Consider the following 18,403-nt stretch of genomic DNA (forward strand, 5'->3'; position numbering starts at 1 on the left):
CTTGAGCAAACTCTGAACCAGACGCTCAAACTCCAGCTAGGATTAGGGGTAGCATTCCCACGCTACTTGAACACTTTGTTTACGCTCAGTTCTGGATTTTGGGAACTTTAGGACGAGTGGGACTTTTCTCCTATCTGTCAATTCGTTTTGTTTTGGAGACTCTTGGCTGTCTGTGTTGTACAGTGCAGCGTGAAGAAAACGTTTTCGAAAACTGTGCCGGCTCAAAAGTTGTAAGAAATCCTCTCCAGCTCTTTTAAGTCTCTTCAGTTTTGTCATTTAAAGTGAAACTAGATGTATAACTGGAGCCTCACTTATGCAAATGGTGAGGCTCCAGTTCGACATCTAGTTTCACTTTATATGACAGAAGTACGTCAGACTGCGCTGGACTGGGGGATCACTTCCGGTTATTTTTACCATCTTAAACATTTGAAATCCTCCCCTAGGCAATTGTGACACTTCATCTTGGCTCCACCTACGACACTCTTCAATCTTCCATCACTTCTCTCTTCTCCCGCAACACTCTCGTCTGTCGGCAGTATGTGGCGTCTTTGCAAAACCACCGATCTCACCACAGTAACAGGTTTTGGCAAGAGCGGAGGAGACTGCCTGGCCCGAACGGGGATCGAACCCGCGACCTTGGCGTTATTAGCACCACGCTCTAACCAACTGAGCTAACAGGCCTCGTGCCCGCTGTCTTCGCTGTGCTGCAAAAAATGGAATTCAGAGAAATTTCTTTTGTCCTTCTTTGAATAGAAAGCCCTGCGATTCAGTGTACGGGCTTTCTCGTGCTGTTTAATGGTTCTTGTATCCCAAATCCTACACTGGCCTGAAGTGCCCCCCCATTTCACAGCATTTTTCAGCTGATTTCAAATGTACCTAAAGGAGAAGCATTATTGAAGACCATCAATTACCAAGAGCTTTTGTCAAAGGTTTTGGTGGTCACTTTTAATGACCACAGAGAGCTATGACCTCGGATTTACATCTCATCCAAAAGACGGCGCCTTTTTACCACACAGCGTCTCCGTCACTATACTGGGGCATTGGGACCCGCACAGACCTCAGGGTGAGTGCCCCACCGCTGGCTCCATTAACACCGCTTCCAGCTGTAAGCTTTGCTTTTCCCTGTAGGTCACCCTCATCCGGGTACTGACCTGGCTCACAGCTTCTAAGCTTCAGAGGGTTTTCAGTTGCGAGTTGAAAGGGGATGCAAGTGATGGAGCCGCTCGCTGCAAAAGCCACTGCATTGGCCGGGAATCGAACCCGGGCCTCCCGCGTGGCAGGCGAGAATTCTACCACTGAACCACCAATGCACGCTGTAAGGGTCTCCAAAAAAGACGCTTTTTTACCACTCTGTGCTGGATGTTGGGTCCCAAGGGAACTTCTGGACGAGTGAGAATTTTCTGCTATCAAAATTTGGTTTCGGAGACTTTTGGCAGCCTACAGATGCAGCCATTCAAAATGCACGGGCGATACCGCATTATTTTGCGGTACGCTGTACGCAGTCTACCGCAAGCTACCGGTAAATACCGCGAGTTACCGTAAATTCTCCTATAATACGACAAGCAAAATAATAGTATCCGGAATTTCCGCAAGGTGGAGCTAATAAAGCTCAACCTCTCATGTTTGAGCTGTGGCCATCAAAGTCTTTAACGAAGATATTACTAATAGTATTAATAATGAATGACCTTGGACAAGCTGTAAGTGTAAACTCAAAGTATTGCCCTGGTCAACATTCTTTCTTTCATCGACCGTCTTTGTAAAAGTAACACTACAGCATTTCGCAATCACGCATTTGTTTCCAATCATGCAAAGTACAGTAATTTTTGAGAATCGATTCACCATGCCTTTCACATGCTCATAAAAGAGATTGATTTAGGAACATAAACATATTACCGTATGAAAACTGTACTGTATACAGTATGTATATGTATATTTAATGTCTTAACTGTGCCCGTTTAAGTATTGAATATTCATATCTAATTTTACCACTGAAGGGAAATCTTAGTAGCTGAGCATAAAAAGAATAGGAGCATACTGCAACGCGTGTGAAGGCCATAAACGATATTAATTTTGGAACATAAACATACAGTATATGGCTGGTCTTGGTACTTTAAAGAAAACATACACGAAACATGGTTTCATTATGACCAGAATCGGTCTTGAGATATTTTTAACTTGATTTACAGTATTTGAGAGGTATGTCTTAACACCGATACTACAGTGCTTAAGTACTGCTCACGTATATGTTTCTAGGTTTATATTATGCATTTCATACGGTCAAATTACTTTTGAGCAACTAATAAGAAGCGCGAAACGGTATGCGTTTTAGTTTCGTTTTTGTGCTGGGACCCGTGGATTGATTAGAGATATCAAGTACATACAAGTCATTTTTTAAATGTTGTAGTTCGTCTTGAAAAAATGTTACGAGTACATCATCTATCAACAATTACACAGGTTCTGTTTCCATATTGCGGATTTTGGTTACGTAATATTATTTTCTAGATTTCACGTTGTGAATATATGATTTGGGCAAACAGAGCCGCAAAGAAGTACATTATGGGTTGTTGTTGTTTTTTTTTTGCAGTTTTATCTAGAACAAGCGATGCTTAAACCTTTGTCTGATTCTTGTGAAACTATCCACATGACAGTTACAGTACCTAGGAGTTGACTTCAGTGATGTCACTGATGGGATGTTTCTAAAAATCCATCCTCTGTAAAACGTCTTCTCTAGTTGTCCTGCATATGTTTTCGCTAATGAAGCTGTGTGTTCTGAGCCTGGATCTCTACATTTCTGTATGAACCAGCTTAGAGGGCTAAAGACAGCTTGTGTTTAAATTGAGTGTAAGGCAATTTATGCTTCTAAAGTCATGGTCAGCATTTATTATTGTACTGTGCTGTAAACTTGTTCTGTGCCTAGTCACATTATTTTATAGCGTTTTTATAGTGTTATCAAATCCGGTGGCGCTGTGTGTTAGTTTCCTGACTCCCATGTCACATGGTCTGTGATTGAAACCTGTGAAACCGGTTTAATTCGTCACAGCCAGCACTCCGGCAGAGAGGGGGTTGTACTCGTAAAGTAGAAGCAGGCGAGATTTCCAGCGAAAGACACCTCCCCCCCACCCTCATACGATTCAAATTGTATTACAGCATTGTAATTACACATTGTAATTGTATTACACATTGTACACATGCTTAAAAGAGAAGAGAGAAAACGCAAGCCTTCTTCAGGTGTGAGGGTCTTCTGCTCAGAATGAAACGCTAAAATGTAATGTAGGCTCTGAATGGGTTCAATTATGATTTGGGCTTGATTAAGGTCGCTGCCTTTCATCTAAAACCCTACTTGAATCCTTCTAAACTAAAAATCAGTGTTAGTGAGTTCGAAATAAAGAGGTATCCAGGTAACAGTGAAACGGGCGGACAGTCTGGGGAGATCGCCCGTTTTCCATGTAAATAGTTCCCTGGTTCCGCACCCCTTGGTGTTTCTCTCGCTCTCTCTCGGGTCACCTGATCATTAGCTCGAAAGATTTCAGTGCTTTGTGTATATTCTAATGGTAGTGGGGCCAGGGTGTGTGGGAACAGGTTTGGTTGAAATTGCATTGGAGATCTATGTTCTTCACACCTGAAACATTTTCTCTGAAAGCATTTTCTTCGCAGTTTAACCGATCTTGTTACAGCATGTTACAGTTTACTATTATTAACCATATTAATTTTAAGTGCTTAATGCCATTTTTTGACCAGGCACGAATATTCTTAAGTCCATATCTTCGCAAGGGAATCAGTGCGAATTGCAAAACTAATTAAATTAAAACTACTAACTACTAACTAATACTAATTAAAACAAACCAGAAACGTGTTGTTCTGTCTAATGACATTACAAGTGGAAAGATTACAGATTTTAATCGTCTTTAATTTTGTTACGTTATACATTTTAGAAACGTTTCATCCATACAAACACCACAAAACTATTTTCGATTGTATTTCTGAATAGTATGTTACACTTAGTTCACTGTTTTAAATACATCTAATTAAGAAAGTTAGGTGTTAGCATAAACTATTAGCAATCAATAATATTAAATTTAGCACTGTAATAAGCTGTTGCACTTTCCCCCGCATCTTGTAAAAATATATTTTCATTGTTCAAATATACATTAAGTCTGACTATCATATAATAAGTTAAATACAAAACTAAAGAAAAAATAGGGTTAAATATAATTCAAAATATTTTGCTAACAATGTTAACTGTTTATGAATAATAAAATGTATTAACTAAGGAGTAGGATGGCACAGTTGTTAGTATGTTTTTTGTTTTGTTTCTTTTTCATAAATACAACAGTAGTACCTGATGTCTCAGTGGCTTTCAAAATTAAATTATGCATGCAAACCTGTGAACTAGAAAGATAACTAAGATATCCATCCATTTATAATGGTGGCGAAGTGGTTAGCATTGCTATCTTGCAGCACTGGGGTCCTAGGTTCAATTCCTGCCATCCTGTGTGTGTGGGGTTTACATGTTCTCTCTGGGTTACATGGTTTTTCTCCATATGTGTGATATGACTCCCTCTCGCACTCCAAAACATACTGGTAAGCTAATTGGTTTATGGGAAAACTGGCCCTGGTGTGTGTGTGTTTGTGTCTGTCTGTCCTGTGATGGACTGGCGCTACGTCCAGGGTGTATTCTGCCTTGTGTCCGTTGCTTACTGGGATAGGCTCCAAATCCTCTGTACTGGATAAAGAGATTAGAAATGGATGGAAGTAAAGGCACTGTGTGGATGGAACTATACACAGTGTTAGAAACCCACGATGAAATGGCAGCATCTCACTGAGAATAAAATATTTTATAGTGCTGGCTTAAGGAAACAGCCTTTCCACCTCTCTTGCACATCAGTATCCATACCTAGTTATTTAAACAAATTGCCTCTAATTATAAACATCTTAATATGCTGGCTCTGTGGATCCGCATCAGCTATGTTTGCCCATTCCTTCAATTCATGTGCATCCAACACACAGTTCAATGCCAGCAACTACACATAATCTAAAATACAATCCTTATTTCAGTATCTATGTAAACATTTAGTCTGTTAACTTCATCTTCATCAAAAGTATGCCTAACCCCAATAGGAAGTGTTCTTGTTATAAGTGTATTCCTCAGCTTTCCCCAAATTATCTTCTTCTTGCCAACATCTCTAGTCTTTTATCCTGCAATAACTCAGCCAACACTTAAATCTCCAAAAGCTGCTTGTGTTAATTTCTTTAAATCACAAATATCATGTGTAAATACTGGCCATGTAATACTCTGCATTGTGGAATAATAGTTTATTTTAAAGTGAACTAGAGAAATCAAGAAAGGCTTTTTTTCTAGAATCAATAAATGCACATCCTGTTCACTGGGGAAATTAAATCCACACTGAGCAATCTTCAATATGTTCAGAATATGACAGCAAGAATCCTATCAGGGATGCATTACACCTGTTTTCAAGTCCTTGCACTGGTTACCTATCAGATTTCGAGTCAACTTCAAAATCCTTATCCTCCTTATATACTGTCCTACAACTGTTATTATTGATCACCGAATTATTGTACTTGACATGACTTCATTCAGCCTTTCCTGAACGTCTATGACAAGCAGAGAGAGTGCTGTTTCTGGTGCGATCTTTTGCAGCTGACATTTCACTGTTTTAAACGAACAAGAAATTAGATTGCTCATAAATCAGTTATTCTATATAAACACAGCGTAATTGCCCTCCGAAAATCCTCTTTTTCTTGTTCGTTTTAGAGACCTTGATCGAAACTGATTTTAGATGTCAGAAAGGATTTATTTTCTCTGTATTTCCTACATTGCTTTGTCGAGATTTTAACTTTATATCTAACTTTATATCTAGGCTCAGATTTCAACTATAAATCGTACAGTAATTAATAGCAGTAAATACTGATGTTTTGCGCCTTCTTACCACAAAAATATATGTTTTGTAGTTGGGATTAACTTTATTTCGGACGCGTAGCTACTCCGATTCGGACACCGAACAGTTAAAGATGGCGGCAAATCAGACACCCAGAGGTGGGGGGGGGGGGGGGCGTCTTCTCGCCTCCATAACTAAAATGCCAAATAGGAGTGGCTTAAGCGACATACACAGTCGTGTAACTGACAGTTTGAGGTAGCCTATCGTGTAAATTTCGCTTTGTTGCTGATAGGTTAAGCTTTCGAAACTCTGCCCCAAAGTCATGTGACTGATTTTTCGCCCTGTTTCGTTGGTTAAACGCAATGATCACAAGCACCACCATGGTAACTGGGATGTGTAGTTTTTAATTCCGTTTGAATTATAACTGTACGTACTGTCTTCATATTTGGCCAGGGCTTTAAAGAGAAGGCGCGCCAAAAAATTTCGGTGCCGTCGTCTCCGCTTTAAAGGTACCCCCGTGCTGGAAGAATTTGACCTCGGAACGTTTGCCCAGCGTAGGTATAGTGGACATAAAAACAAGAGTTCGCTGGCATTATATCCTAGAAGACACAGACCGGCACCAGACCGGTAAATGCTTGATGAACTAGGGATTGGACAGTTTCCAAGTGCTTGTACAATCGATGGAAATGTTCAAATAAATGTGCAAAAGAAATAAACAAAATAATCATTTATTTCTTTATCATATTGGCTAGCTAATGTCCTCTCTTTGCTAGTTAGTGGCTGTGTTTCTGCGTTGGGAAGCAACGGGTGACTGTTCTCAGGCGGAAGATGTAAACAGCTTAATTTTCGTGTTAAATCATTTTTAAAAATTAAAATTCATTCTATACAGCAATCACATATTTGGGTACCGTTTCATAAAACTTTCATGCTTAAAATGTTTAGGGAGAAATGGAAGACTGGTGTGTATTTTTTCTTTAAACTATCAAGACCAGCCATACACAGTACAGTTTATGTACATACAGTAATGTTTATGTTCCTAAATTAATATCGTTTATGACCTTCAGATGCGTTATGCTCCTCTTCTTTTTATGCTCAGCTACTAAAATTTCCCTTTAGTGGTAAAATTCCATATAAATATTCAAAACTAAGCGGATTGAAATGTGCACAGTAAAGACATTAAATGATTAAATCTTTTCACTACCAACCAATGCACCACGAGTGCCCCTGTCAGTCATTTTGGCCAGCCAATCACTTACCGCGGTGCCCTACGATGCCCTGCGGGTTGGTTACTGTACCACGGGTTTTTACCGCTCATTTTGAATGGCTGCATCTGTAGGTTGTCTCTCGCAGTGTTCAGGAATTGCATTCCGAAATTGCATTCCGAGTCAGATCAAAAGTTGTAAGAAAAGCACCTATGGTGTCGGTTCTAACAGCTTTATTGATTCGATGTTAAAGGCCGGAAATGGGGCACAAGACACGCGACCGCAAAAAGCGTCGCCATCTGCTTCCAGCTGCAAAATGCCGTTTGCAGACGCTGAAGCATTTGAACTTGAACTTTATTGCCATATGTAACCGGTACTGGTACAATGGAATTCTTACTTACAGAAGGTCTCTCGATTGTAAAACAAGTGTAAAAAACAAGACAAAGTGCAAACAGTGCATCAAGACAATGTACAAACAAACAATAGACAATGTGCAAGTAAACATGTAGACATTTCTTTCCAAGGCAGCGGGTACAAGCGATCTCGCGTTTTAAAACCACCAGGAAAAGCAGAAAGGCACTTTTCCTTGCTTGCGCCGGCACACGACGACGTGAGGAGGACACCGTAGTCGGCAGGATTCGAACCTGCGCGGGGAGACCCCAATGGATTTCTAGTCCATCGCCTTAAACACTCGGCCACAACTACAGCGAGCGCCGCAGTTGTTGCGTTCTTGCTACAATCTCACATGGATCGCGACGCGGCGGCGGAAACCTTTTTCAAAGTCGATCTCCATTAAAAAAAAAACCTTTCCAAAATACAAGCCTTGCAGACAGACACACCTCAGAGGAATTAAGGGTTGCTTCATGTGGGAATGATATAGTCTCCCCGTCCGGACAGGAAAATGGCACTTTGTTAGACCCAAAAAAACAATCAACAACAGACAAATGTCTACAAGCATTTTAGAAGCCGCACTTGAAATAGCTCTTACATTCGTGTTAGCCGCAGGAATCGCCTTTTTATTGACCCTCTTACGAACGCCATGGAAAGCAAAACAAAGCAAAGCAGAGCAGAACAAAACGAACAAAATAAAACCCTCACGTCCTGCACTTGAATATAATGCCGTTACGTGCCGAAGCGGTATTGGACGTCATCCTAGCACTGCAACCCGGGGCGTACGGTATATGGGAACGAGCACACGTCACGAATCGTCTCTAATCACTCCCTGCACTGTAAGGCGCCTTGAAGCGTGCACCCTCAACATTCATCTTTGCGCATCTGTGAAAGGTAAACTCTTGAGCAAACTCTGAACCAGACGCTCAAACTCCAGCTAGGATTAGGGGTAGCATTCCCACGCTACTTGAACACTTTGTTTACGCTCAGTTCTGGATTTTGGGAACTTTAGGACGAGTGGGACTTTTCTGTCAATTCGTTTTGTTTTGGAGACTCTTGGCTGTCTGTGTTGTACAGTGCAGCGTGAAGAAAACATTTTCGAAAACTGTGCCGGCTCAAAAGTTGTAAGAAATCCTCTCCAGCTCTTTTAAGTCTCTTCAGTTTTGTCATTTAAAGTGAAACTAGATGTATAACTAGAGCCTCACTTATGCAAATGGTGAGGCTCCAGTTCGACATCTAGTTTCACTTTATATGACAGAAGTACGTCAGACTGCGCCGGACTGGGGGATCACTTCCGGTTATTTTTACCATCTTAAACATTTGAAATCCTCCCCTAGGCAATTGTGACACTTCATTTTGGCTCCACCTAGGACACTCTTCAATCTTCCATCACTTCTCTCTTCTCCCGCAACACTCTCGTCTGTCGGCAGTATGTGGCGTCTTTGCAAAACCACCGATCTCACCACAGTAACGGGTTTTGGCAAGAGCGGAGGAGACTGCCTGGCCCGAACGGGGATCGAACCCGCGACCTTGGCGTTATTAGCACCACGCTCTAACCAACTGAGCTAACAGGCCTCGTGCCCGCTGTCTTCGCTGTGCTGCAAAAAATGGAATTGAGAGAAATTTCTTCTGTCCTTCTTTGAATAGGAAGCCCTGCGATTCAGTGTACGGGCTTTCTCGTGCTGTTTAATGGTTCTTGTATCCCAAATCCTACACTGGCCTGAAGTGCCCCCCCATTTCACAGCATTTTTCAGCTGATTTCAAATGTACCTAAAGGAGAAGCATTATTGAAGACCATCAATTACCAAGAGCTTTTGTCAAAGGTTTTGGTGGTCACTTTTAATGACCACAGAGAGCTATGACCTCGGATTTACATCTCATCCAAAAGACGGCGCCTTTTTACAACACAGCGTCTCCGTCACTATACTGGGGCATTGGGACCCGCACAGACCTCAGGGTGAGTGCCCCACCGCTGGCTCCATTAACACCGCTTCCAGCTGTAAGCTTTGCTTTTCCCTGTAGGTCACCCTCATCCGGGTACTGACCTGGCTCACAGCTTCTAAGCTTCAGAGGGTTTTCAGTTGCGAGTTGAAAGGGGATGCAAGTGATGGAGCCGCTCGCTGCAAAAGACACTGCATTGGCCGGGAATCGAACCCGGGCCTCCCGCGTGGCAGGCGAGAATTCTACCACTGAACCACCAATGCACGCTGTAAGGGTCTCCAAAAAAGACACTTTTTTACCACTCTGTGCTGGATGTTGGGTCCCAAGGGAACTTCTGGACGAGTGAGAATTTTCTGCTATCAAAATTTGGTTTCTGAGACTTTTGGCAGCCTACAGATGCAGCCATTCAAAATGCACGGGCGATACCGCATTATTTTGCCGGTAAATACCGCGAGTTACCGTAAATTCTCCTATAATACGACAAGCAAAATAATAGTATCCGGAATTTCCGCAAGGTGGAGCTAATAAAGCTCAACCTCTCATGTTTGAGCTGTGGCCATCAAAGTCTTTAACGAAGATATTACTAATAGTATTAATAATGAATGACCTTGGACAAGCTGTAAGTGTAAACTCAAAGTATTGCCCTGGTCAACATTCTTTTTTTCATCGACCGTCTTTGTAAAAGTAACACTACAGCATTTCGCAATCACGCATTTGTTTCCAATCATGCAAAGTACAGTAATTTTTGAGAATCGATTCACCATGCCTTTCACATGCTCATAAAAGAGATTGATTTAGGAACATAAACATATTACCGTATGAAAACTGTACTGTATACAGTATGTATATGTATATTTAATGTCTTAACTGTGCCCGTTTAAGTATTGAATATTCATATCTAATTTTACCACTGAAGGGAAATCTTAGTAGCTGAGCATAAAAAGAATAGGAGCATACTGCAACGCGTGTGAAGGCCATAAACGATATTAATTTTGGAACATAAACATACAGTATATGGCTGGTCTTGGTACTTTAAAGAAAACATACACGAAACATGGTTTCATTATGACCAGAATCGGTCTTGAGATATTTTTAACTTGATTTACAGTATTTGAGAGGTATGTCTTAACACCGATACTACAGTGCTTAAGTACTGCTCACGTATATGTTTCTAGGTTTATATTATGCATTTCATACGGTCAAATTACTTTTGAGCAACTAATAAGAAGCGCGAAACGGTATGCGTTTTAGTTTCGTTTTTGTGCTGGGACCCGTGGATTGATTAGAGATATCAAGTACATACAAGTCATTTTTTAAATGTTGTAGTTCGTCTTGAAAAAATGTTACGAGTACATCATCTATCAACAATTACACAGGTTCTGTTTCCATATTGCGGATTTTGGTTACGTAATATTATTTTCTAGATTTCACGTTGTGAATATATGATTTGGGCAAACAGAGCCGCAAAGAAGTACATTATGGGTTGTTGTTGTTTTTTTTTGCAGTTTTATCTAGAACAAGCGATGCTTAAACCTTTGTCTGATTCTTGTGAAACTATCCACACGACAGTTACAGTACCTAGGAGTTGACTTCAGTGATGTCACTGATGGGATGTTTCTAAAAATCCATCCTCTGTAAAACGTCTTCTCTAGTTGTCCTGCATATGTTTTCGCTTATGAAGCTGTGTGTTCTGAGCTTGGATCTCTACATTTCTGTATGAACCAGCTTAGAGGGCTAAAGACAGCTTGTGTTTAAATTGAGTGTAAGGCAATTTATGCTTCTAAAGTCATGGTCAGCATTTATTATTGTACTGTGCTGTAAACTTGTTCTGTGCCTAGTCACATTATTTTATAGCGTTTTTATAGTGTTATCAAATCCGGTGGCGCTGTGTGTTAGTTTCCTGACTCCCATGTCACATGGTCTGTGATTGAAACCTGTGAAACCGGTTTAATTCGTCACAGCCAGCACTCCGGCAGAGAGGGGGTTGTACTCGTAAAGTAGAAGCAGGCGAGATTTCCAGCGAAAGACACCTCCCCCCCACCCTCATACGATTCAAATTGTATTACAGCATTGTAATTACACATTGTAATTGTATTACACATTGTACACATGCTTAAAAGAGAAGAGAGAAAACGCAAGCCTTCTTCAGGTGTGAGGGTCTTCTGCTCAGAATGAAACGCTAAAATGTAATGTAGGCTCTGAATGGGTTCAATTATGATTTGGGCTTGATTAAGGTCGCTGCCTTTCATCTAAAACCCTACTTGAATCCTTCTAAACTAAAAATCAGTGTTAGTGAGTTCGAAATAAAGAGGTATCCAGGTAACAGTGAAACGGGCGGACAGTCTGGGGAGATCGCCCGTTTTCCATGTAAATAGTTCCGTGGTTCCGCACCCCTTGGTGTTTCTCTCGCTCTCTCTCGGGTCACCTGATCATTAGCTCGAAAGATTTCAGTGCTTTGTGTATATTCTAATGGTAGTGGGGCCAGGGTGTGTGGGAACAGGTTTGGTTGAAATTGCATTGGAGATCTATGTTCTTCACATCTGAAACATTTTCTCTGAAAGCATTTTCTTCGCAGTTTAACCGATCTTGTTACAGCATGTTACAGTTTACTATTATTAACCATATTAATTTTAAGTGCTTAATGCCATTTTTTGACCAGGCACGAATATTCTTAAGTCCATATCTTCGCAATGGAATCAGTGCGAATTGCAAAACTAATTAAATTAAAACTACTAACTACTAACTAATACTAATTAAAACAAACCAGAAACGTGTTGTTCTGTCTAATGACATTACAAGTGGAAAGATTACAGATTTTAATCGTCTTTAATTTTGTTACGTTATACATTTTAGAAACGTTTCATCCATACAAACACCACAAAACTATTTTCGATTGTATTTCTGAATAGTATGTTACACTTAGTTCACTGTTTTAAATACATCTAATTAAGAAAGTTAGGTGTTAGCATAAACTATTAGCAATCAATAATATTAAATTTAGCACTGTAATAAGCTGTTGCACTTTCCCCCGCATCTTGTAAAAATATATTTTCATTGTTCAAATATACATTAAGTCTGACTATCATATAATAAGTTAAATACAAAACTAAAGAAAAAATGGGGTTAAATATAATTCAAAATATTTTGCTAACAATGTTAACTGTTTATGAATAATAAAATGTATTAACTAAGGAGTAGGATGGCACAGTTGTTAGTATGTTTTTTGTTTTGTTTCTTTTTCATAAATACAACAGTAGTACCTGATGTCTCAGTGGCTTTCAAAATTAAATTATGCATGCAAACCTGTGAACTAGAAAGATAACTAAGATATCCATCCATTTATAATGGTGGCGAAGTGGTTAGCATTGCTATCTTGCAGCACTGGGGTCCTAGGTTCAATTCCTGCCATCCTGTGTGTGTGGGGTTTACATGTTCTCTCTGGGTTACATGGTTTTTCTCCATATGTGTGATATGACTCCCTCTCGCACTCCAAAACATACTGGTAAGTTAATTGGTTTATGGGAAAACTGGCCCTGGTGTGTGTGTGTTTGTGTCTGTCTGTCCTGTGATGGACTGGCGCTACGTCCAGGGTGTATTCTGCCTTGTGTCCGTTGCTTACTGGGATAGGCTCCAAATCCTCTGTACTGGATAAAGAGATTAGAAATGGATGGAAGTAAAGGCACTGTGTGGATGGAACTATACACAGTGTTAGAAACCCACGATGAAATGGCAGCATCTCACTGAGAATAAAATATTTTATAGTGCTGGCTTAAGGAAACAGCCTTTCCACCTCTCTTGCACATCAGTATCCATACCTAGTTATTTAAACAAATTGCCTCTAATTATAAACATCTTAATATGCTGGCTCTGTGGATCCGCATCAGCTATGTTTGCCCATTCCTTCAATTCATGTGCATCCAACACACAGTTCAATGCCAGCAACTACACATAATCTAAAATACAATCCTTATTTCAGTATCTATGTAAACATATAGTCTGTTAACTTCATCTTCATCAAAAGTATGCCTAACCCCAATAGGAAGTGTTCTTGTTATAAGTGTATTCCTCAGCTTTCCCCAAATTATCTTCTTCTTGCCAACATCTCTAGTCTTTTATCCTGCAATAACTCAGCCAACACTTAAATCTCCAAAAGCTGCTTGTGTTAATTTCTTTAAATCACAAATATCATGTGTAAATACTGGCCATGTAATACTCTGCATTGTGGAATAATAGTTTATTTTAAAGTGAACTAGAGAAATCAAGAAAGGCTTTTTTTCTAGAATCAATAAATGCACATCCTGTTCACTGGGGAAATTAAATCCACACTGAGCAATCTTCAATATGTTCAGAATATGACAGCAAGAATCCTATCAGGGATGCATTACACCTGTTTTCAAGTCCTTGCACTGGTTACCTATCAGATTTCGAGTCAACTTCAAAATCCTTATCCTCCTTATATACTGTCCTACAACTGTTATTATTGATCACCGAATTATTGTACTTGACATGACTTCATTCAGCCTTTCCTGAACGTCTATGACAAGCAGAGAGAGTGCTGTTTCTGGTGCGATCTTTTGCAGCTGACATTTCACTGTTTTAAACGAACAAGAAATTAGATTGCTCATAAATCAGTTATTCTATATAAACACAGCGTAATTGCCCTCCGAAAATCCTCTTTTTCTTGTTCGTTTTAGAGACCTTGATCGAAACTGATTTTAGATGTCAGAAAGGATTTATTTTCTCTGTATTTCCTACATTGCTTTGTCGAGATTTTAACTTTATATCTAACTTTATATCTAGGCTCAGATTTCAACTATAAATCGTACAGTAATTAATAGCAGTAAATACTGATGTTTTGCGCCCTCTTACCACAAAAATATATGTTTTGTAGTTGGGATTAACTTTATTTCGTACGCGTAGCTACTCCGATTCGGACACCGAACAGTTAAAGATGGCGGCAAATCAGACACCCAGAGGGGGGGGGGGGGGGGCGTCTTCTCGCCTCCATAACTAAAATGCCAAATAGGAGTGGCTTAAGCGACATACACAGTCGTGTAACTGACAGTTTGAGGTAGCCTATCGTGTAAATTTCGCTTTGTTGCTGATAGGTTAAGCTTTCGAAACTCTGCCCCAAAGTCATGTGACTGATTTTTCGCCCTGTTTCGTTGGTTAAACGCAATGATCACAAGCACCACCATGGTAACTGGGATGTGTAGTTTTTAATTCCGTTTGAATTATAACTGTACGTACTGTCTTCATATTTGGCCAGGGCTTTAAAGAGAAGGCGCGCCAAAAAATTTCGGTGCCGTCGTCTCCGCTTTAAAGGTACCCCCGTGCTGGAAGAATTTGACCTCGGAACGTTTGCCCAGCGTAGGTATAGTGGACATAAAAACAAGAGTTCGCTGGCATTATATCCTAGAAGACACAGACCGGCACCAGACCGGTAAATGCTTGATGAACTAGGGATTGGACAGTTTCCAAGTGCTTGTACAATCGATGGAAATGTTCAAATAAATGTGCAAAAGAAATAAACAAAATAATCATTTATTTCTTTATCATATTGGCTAGCTAATGTCCTCTCTTTGCTAGTTAGTGGCTGTGTTTCTGCGTTGGGAAGCAACGGGTGACTGTTCTCAGGCGGAAGATGTAAACAGCTTAATTTTCGTGTTAAATCATTTTTAAAAATTAAAATTCATTCTATACAGCAATCACATATTTGGGTACCGTTTCATAAAACTTTCATGCTTAAAATGTTTAGGGAGAAATGGAAGACTGGTGTGTATTTTTTCTTTAAACTATCAAGACCAGCCATACACAGTACAGTTTATGTACATACAGTAATGTTTATGTTCCTAAATTAATATCGTTTATGACCTTCAGATGCGTTATGCTCCTCTTCTTTTTATGCTCAGCTACTAAAATTTCCCTTTAGTGGTAAAATTCCATATAAATATTCAAAACTAAGCGGATTGAAATGTGCACAGTAAAGACATTAAATGATTAAATCTTTTCACTACCAACCAATGCACCACGAGTGCCCCTGTCGGTCATTTTGGCCAGCCAATCACTTACCGCGGTGCCCTACGATGCCCTGCGGGTTGGTTACTGTACCACGGGTTTTTACCGCTCATTTTGAATGGCTGCATCTGTAGGTTGTCTCTCGCAGTGTTCAGGAATTGCATTCCGAAACTGAGTCAGATCAAAAGTTGTAAGAAAAGCACCTATGGTGTCGGTTCTAACAGCTTTATTGATTCGATGTTAAAGGCCGGAAATGGGGCACAAGACACGCGACCGCAAAAAGCGTCGCCATCTGCTTCCAGCTGCAAAATGCCGTTTGCGGACGCTGAAGCATTTGAACTTGAACTTTATTGCCATATGTAACCGGTACTGGTACAATGGAATTCTTACTTACAGAAGGTCTCTCGATTGTAAAACAAGTGTAAAAAACAAGACAAAGTGCAAACAGTGCATCAAGACAATGTACAAACAAACAATAGACAATGTGCAAGTAAACATGTAGACATTTCTTTCCAAGGCAGCGGGTACAAGCGATCTCGCGTTTTAAAACCACCAGGAAAAGCAGAAAGGCACTTTTCCTTGCTTGCGCCGGCACACGACGACGTGAGGAGGACACCGTAGTCGGCAGGATTCGAACCTGCGCGGGGAGACCCCAATGGATTTCTAGTCCATCGCCTTAAACATTCGGCCACAACTACAGCGAGCGCCGCCGTTGTTGCGTTCTTGCTACAATCTCACATGGATCGCGAGGCGCCGGCGGAAACCTTTTTCAAAGTCGATCTCCATTAAAAAAAAAACCTTTCCAAAATACAAGCCTTGCAGACAGACACGCCTCAGAGGAATTAAGGGTTGCTTCATGTGGGAATGATATAGTCTCCCCGTCCGGACAGGAAAATGGCACTTTGTTAGACCCAAAAAAACAATCAACAACAGACAAATGTCTACAAGCATTTTAGAAGCCGCACTTGAAATAGCTCTTACATTCGTGTTAGCCCCAGGAATCGCCTTTTTATTGACCCTCTTACGAACGCCATGGAAAGCAAAACAAAGCAAAGCAGAGCAGAACAAAACGAACAAAATAAAACCCTCACGTCCTGCACTTGAATATAATGCCGTTACGTGCCGAAGCGGTATTGGACGTCATCCTAGCACTGCAACCCGGGGCGTACGGTATATGGGAACGAGCACACGTCACGAATCGTCTCTAATCACTCCCTGCACTGTAAGGCGCCTTGAAGCGTGCACCCTCAACATTCATCTTTGCGCATCTGTGAAAGGTAAACTCTTGAGCAAACTCTGAACCAGACGCTCAAACTCCAGCTAGGATTAGGGGTAGCATTCCCACGCTACTTGAACACTTTGTTTACGCTCAGTTCTGGATTTTGGGAACTTTAGGACGAGTGGGACTTTTCTCCTATCTGTCAATTCGTTTTGTTTTGGAGACTCTTGGCTGTCTGTGTTGTACAGTGCAGCGTGAAGAAAACGTTTTCGAAAACTGTGCCGGCTCAAAAGTTGTAAGAAATCCTCTCCAGCTCTTTTAAGTCTCTTCAGTTTTGTCATTTAAAGTGAAACTAGATGTATAACTGGAGCCTCACTTATGCAAATGGTGAGGCTCCAGTTCGACATCTAGTTTCACTTTATATGACAGAAGTACGTCAGACTGCGCTGGACTGGGGGATCACTTCCGGTTATTTTTACCATCTTAAACATTTGAAATCCTCCCCTAGGCAATTGTGACACTTCATCTTGGCTCCACCTAGGACACTCTTCAATCTTCCATCACTTCTCTCGCAACACTCTCGTCTGTCGGCAGTATGTGGCGTCTTTGCAAAACCACCGATCTCACCACAGTAACGGGTTTTGGCAAGAGCGGAGGAGACTGCCTGGCCCGAACGGGGATCGAACCCGCGACCTTGGCGTTATTAGCAACACGCTCTAACCAACTGAGCTAACAGGCCTCGGACCCGCTGTCCTCGCTGTGCTGCAAAAAATGGAATTCAGAGAAATTTCTTTTGTCCTTCTTTAAATAGAAAGCCCTGCGATTCAGTGTACGGGCTTTCTCGTGCTGTTTAATGGTTCTTGTATCCCAAATCCTACACTGGCCTGAAGTGCCCCCCCATTTCACAGCATTTTTCAGCTGATTTCAAATGTACCTAAAGGAGAAGCATTATTGAAGACCATCAATTACCAAGAGCTTTTGTCAAAGGTTTTGGTGGTCACTTTTAATGACCACAGAGAGCTATGACCTCGGATTTACATCTCATCCAAAAGACGGCGCCTTTTTACCTCACAGCGTCTCCGTCACTATACTGGGGCATTGGGACCCGCACAGACCTCAGGGTGAGTGCCCCACCGCTGGCTCCATTAACACCGCTTCTAGCTGTAAGCTTTGCTTTTCCCTGTAGGTCACCCTCATCCGGGTACTGACCTGGCTCACAGCTTCTAAGCTTCAGAGGGTTTTCAGTTGCGAGTTGAAAGGGGATGCAAGTGATGGAGCCGCTCGCTGCAAAAGCCACTGCATTGGCCGGGAATCGAACCCAGGCCTCCCACGTGGCAGGCAAGAATTCTACCACTGAACCACCAATGCACGCTGTAAGGATCTTCAAAAAAGACGCTTTTTTACCACTCTGTGCTGGATGTTGGGTCCCAAGGGAACTTCTGGACGAGTGAGAATTTTCTGCTATCAAAATTTGGTTTCGGAGACTTTTGGCAGCCTACAGATGCAGCCATTCAAAATGCACGGGCGATACCGCATTATTTTGCGGTACGCTGTACGCAGTCTACCGCAAGCTACCGGTAAATACCGCGAGTTACCGTAAATTCTCCTATAATACGACAAGCAAAATAATAGTATCCGGAATTTCCGCAAGGTGGAGCTAATAAAGCTCAACCTCTCATGTTTGAGCTGTGGCCATCAAAGTCTTTAACGAAGATATTACTAATAGTATTAATAAT

The 18,403-nt window shown here is 41.1% G+C and overlaps 4 non-coding genes across 4 annotated transcripts; all 4 read right to left on the reverse strand.

Annotated features, from left to right (window-relative positions):
• Positions 1-607: 607 nt before the first annotated feature.
• Positions 608-681, reverse strand: trnai-aau (transfer RNA isoleucine (anticodon AAU)). Its single transcript has one exon. It is a non-coding gene; the product is annotated as a tRNA-Ile (tRNA).
• A 558-nt stretch (positions 682-1,239) lies between these two features.
• trnag-gcc (transfer RNA glycine (anticodon GCC)) lies at positions 1,240-1,310 on the reverse strand. The gene has a single exon. It is a non-coding gene; the product is annotated as a tRNA-Gly (tRNA).
• Positions 1,311-8,990: 7,680 nt separating this feature from the next.
• Positions 8,991-9,064, reverse strand: trnai-aau (transfer RNA isoleucine (anticodon AAU)). The gene has a single exon. It is a non-coding gene; the product is annotated as a tRNA-Ile (tRNA).
• A 558-nt stretch (positions 9,065-9,622) lies between these two features.
• Positions 9,623-9,693, reverse strand: trnag-gcc (transfer RNA glycine (anticodon GCC)). The gene has a single exon. It is a non-coding gene; the product is annotated as a tRNA-Gly (tRNA).
• Positions 9,694-18,403: the final 8,710 nt, after the last annotated feature.

This window comes from Atractosteus spatula, assembly GCF_055471065.1.
Source record: "Atractosteus spatula isolate fAtrSpa1 chromosome 17 unlocalized genomic scaffold, fAtrSpa1.hap1 SUPER_17_unloc_3, whole genome shotgun sequence".
Taxonomy (NCBI): Eukaryota; Metazoa; Chordata; class Actinopteri; order Semionotiformes; family Lepisosteidae; genus Atractosteus; species Atractosteus spatula.